We start from the raw sequence: 4286 nt of genomic DNA, 5'->3' as shown, positions 1-4286 counted from the left end.
GTGGGCGCTGTGGTGACCGTGAAAAGGCCAGGTTGGCAGAGAGAGAGATGAGGACAATCAACTGGAGTGCTGTCAAGAAAGGAGAAGAGTTGAGGAAATAAACACCATTACCCTATAACCGTTTCATGAATTTTGTTTTAGGGATGCGGGCACATGAAGGGGACAGAGGCCGAGGGACTGTGGCACTTTGTTCCTTTGTTAGAAGGTATCGCACTGCGTTTTCGTGTTCATAGCGGGGATCCGGCAGGGAAAGTGCGTGATGGTTGCAGAAAGGGGAGCCGGGGAGCGGAAGTGGGGACCCCGAGAGCGAAAGCGGGGACCCCGAGCAGGGGCGCGTGGCGGCCGAAAAGCGCCCAGACCGGCCCTGGACAGCAGCAAAGGCCTTGGCCGCAGTGACAGGAGGACTTGCAGAAGACACGATGTGGTCGGATGGCGGGGCCTAGGAAGTGATCTTTGACTCTTTTCTTGGTGAAATAAAATCCCGCTCACCAACGCCCGTAGCTCTGGCTCCGCCTCAGGCACTACTCAGAGGGCCGTATTTGGATAATTTAATGCTCTCTTAACACTCTTGAGGGTGAGAGTTACTATTATCAGTTTCTAGAAGAGTAGGTTAAGTGACTGGCCTGAAGTCACATAGCTAGTCAGGGACAGCCAACCAGGGAAGAGGGAGGAGGGCGCATGAGAAAAGCACAGCAGATCGCAGGGGTCCCTGAAGGCCTCTGTGAGGTCAAGGATCACATCACTAAAAAGTGGGTGTAATTCACTGGGACATAGAGAAACCTGAGTTCAATCGTGGACCGAGCACTGGGCAGTGTTGCATCCTGGGCATTAAGCTTAATTCCAGTGTCTTTATTTGTAAAAACGCAGATAAGGATTACAAGTCGCACACATCAGCCGAGCAGGTGCTCAGTGAATGAGCTCTTTCTCGCTGTTTCATTGTTAGCGTTTTTGTCTGTCTCTTCATTCTGGGTCATCTCGCCCTCGCCGATTATGTCTCGTGTCTGTTTATTGACGACAAGCCAACGAGGCTTCTTTTGTGAGGCGTATATTTCAGGAGAGGCACTTAGTTCTCCTGACTTTTACATTAGTAGGTGAGTGAGAGCTTTTTTCCCCTCCTCTGCGTTCCACGGCAAATTCCTTTTCAGGCCCCAGTGGACCTGGAACCACGAAGCTGGGGAGGGATCTCACTTTGGACCTCTGTGGGGGGCTGACTTTAGTTTTAATGGAAGTTCACGCGCTTCCAGCACTTCGTGGAGACACCACGCACGAAGGCCTCCGGCACGCAGAGCTCGGCCCTCCACCTCGCCGTCTCCTCAGCGCCCCCTCCTGGAGGAGTGTGCACAGGCGTGTGCTCACGCGTGAGTGTGGAAGCAGCACCGTCTCCGCGGGTACCAGGGAGCACAGCGCCAGGAGCCAAGTCTGTTACAAAAACGGTAACCGAAAAAACAAACCGTTCATTAACACTTAGGCTACTCTCAACATGATGCTGGGGAAAGAAAATTCGTTTTTGCTGGTGAAAAATAAAAGAGATGACTAAAAGCGAAAGAACAAAACCTTCCCGTGACCTCAGTTGCTCTTTGGAGTGGCGGGAGCTGAATTATTCAACCTGACACTTAAATCCTCTTCATATAATTGAAGGTTAATTTTTTAAGTATCTGTAGGATTATGGAGCCATCTATCATTTGGCAGTAAAGTCATCTAGGATTTGGTTTTAGTCACCTCCATTCAAAACTCCTCCTCATTATTAATTCTGCCACACGCACTATCAGATCACTCTGGTAACTACTGATTTTAAAGATACACTTTATGTGCAGCGTCGATGAAGACTTGGAGTGACTGTCTGTTAATGCCCTAGGTTATATTGAAAACAACACTAATGCAGACAGAAAAAGTAGACAGAAACTTAAGAACTCATTTCTTACCTAATAGCATGGCCGATTGGAGGGGAAGTGTGGAGGCAAACATCCGAATTTGAAATCCAGCTCTGATACTTACATGTTCTGTGACTTCAAACAAGTGACTTGACTTGTCTGTGATTCAGTTTTCTAAACTGTAAAATAAGAAAAATAATGAACCTTACTTTATAGAATCACTAGGATCAAAAAAAGTCATACTCATAAAGCATTTAAAATACTCTCACTTCTAGTAAGTACTTAGTAAGAATTAGCTGGGTTTTTTAAATAATGATTATTGTTATTTGATTATTTCTATTTGATTCTGTACCCCCAGTATCTACCACATCCTCATATGTTTAATGACTATGAATTGAATGTGGCAGAGAATCTTCTGGTGGGAAGAGGCTGATTCAGCGGCTCACACAGAAACGCGTGTGAAACGGACTCATTGGCTTATGCTACAAGGAGGGACTCATCGGGGCTTAGAGCCAAATTTTGTCTTTGAGGCAAATCATCAACTGAAAGGGCAGCGCGCTTGCCCTTGGGGCGCCCTTCCTGTGTTACCATCTTCTGCTTCTCAGTACCCAGCACCCAATGCAGTAAGGTCGGGGCGGGGGAGTCGTTCTAAAAGTCACTAGAGAGATTACAGGAAGTCAGAGGGTAAACTTTAATTCAAGAAAAGTACCATTTTTGTGTCCAGGTTGGTTGGTTGTTTGGTTGGTGGAGTTTTTAGAGAAAGGGCTATAGTGTACAAGGCTGATAGGAAATTTATTACATATGTAGCTGATTGCCTGTATTTGGGATTTTCTGTAGGGTATACGAGTAGGGGTGGGGATTATGCGTGGGAGGTGCCTGCAGTTGACTTTTCAGGTAATGCCAAATATTCTCCCAAGTGACAGGTGCTACCAACAATGCTGGATAGTTTCGTTGGGCCACGTCTTTGACAGCATAGTGTGCTTTAGACCTTGTAATTTTACATGACAGGGTGAGATATTTATGATATCTTGTAATTTTAATTTATATTTATTAGTCATAAGTTGACAACTATTTTGATTGCCTTTCAGTGAAATGCTTATTCAATTGTTTTGCTCAATTTTTGTGTTGTGTTGTCTGATTCTTTTTCTTTTTTTTTAAATTTAATAATTTAAATGATATTTGTTCAGAGTTACATATCAGATAATGGTATTGTATTAGGAATATTATGATGCATTCTTTTTTTTTTTTTTTTTTAGGCGAGGCAACCCTTGGTTGACCTAACAGATTATAAGGACCTTGTCAGCTTACAATCCTTTATTTTTTATTTTTTATGCCTACAGCACCTGGTCTTCCTAGGTGGTCTCCCATCCAAGTACTAACCACGCCTGACCCTGCTTAGCTTCCAAGATCAGTCGGGATCGGGCTTGTTCAGGGTGACATGGCAGTAGAGCGTCTGATCTTTTTTAAAAAATTGATTAATAAGAGTTTTTTGTATGGTTTGGAAACCAGTTCTTGATCAATTATATGTGTTGCAAATACCTCGCGCTCAAGTGTTCGTTTTTTTTTTTTTTTTTTGGCTCATTTGATTTAAAAAAGTTGTTGAATTTAATGAAGTTGATTTTATGTATCCATTAGTTTATAATTCTTTCCCTTTGTGTCATAAAGGCATTTTTCAAAATTAACTTCTTAAAGATGCACTTTTCGTTATAACATTCTTCCCTTCGTACTGGTTCTTTTTCACAGTTTTATTATGAACAATGTCAATTGTATGGCAAAATAAATAATTTTAGCTTAAATACCTATATGCCTTATATTTAGTTTCTGCTTTAACATGTTATTATACATATTTTATCAAGTACCTATACATTCAACTATTTACCCCTCTATAATCTACCAATCTTTCTCTTTCTTGATACATTTTAAAGTAAATTGCAGATAGCCAATAAGCTCCCCAAGGATAACCAGCAGACATTTAACTAGTGCTCAATATTTGTTTACAGCTTTTTCCTTTAGATGTAAAGGAAATGAATGATGTAAATTAAATGAGATGAACACATGTGATGTGTACATTCACCGAATTTTGAAAAAACGTGTACACCTCTGAAACGCAAACCTCTAGCAAGATGTAGAACATGACCAGGACCTCAACAAGTACCCTTCTGTTCCTTTCCCATCAACCTTGTGCCTGTAATTCCAGAAAGACTGTTCTGATATTTTTCACCACAGATTAGTTTTGCCTGCTCTAGATCTTTGTATAAATGGAATCAAACCGTATGATTATGTATCGTTCAGGGAATCTTTTGTTACATCATTGTGTACGTCAGTGCTTTGTTATTCATATCGCTGAATGGGGTTCTGTGCTGTGAATATGACACAGTTTACTATTTCTGGCTCAGTTCATCCTTTGGTGTAGAT

At 42.1% G+C, this 4286-nt stretch overlaps 1 pseudogene; it reads right to left on the bottom strand.

The window, feature by feature from the left end:
* Positions 1-3202: 3202 nt before the first annotated feature.
* LOC111730948 lies at positions 3203-3321 on the bottom strand (annotated as a pseudogene).
* Positions 3322-4286: the final 965 nt, after the last annotated feature.

Source organism: Pteropus vampyrus, unplaced genomic scaffold (genome assembly GCF_000151845.1).
Source record: "Pteropus vampyrus isolate Shadow unplaced genomic scaffold, Pvam_2.0 Scaffold342, whole genome shotgun sequence".
Classification (NCBI taxonomy): domain Eukaryota; kingdom Metazoa; phylum Chordata; class Mammalia; order Chiroptera; family Pteropodidae; genus Pteropus; species Pteropus vampyrus.
Note: the sequence above shows the minus strand (reverse complement) of the source record. Positions and strands in the feature narration are given on the sequence as shown.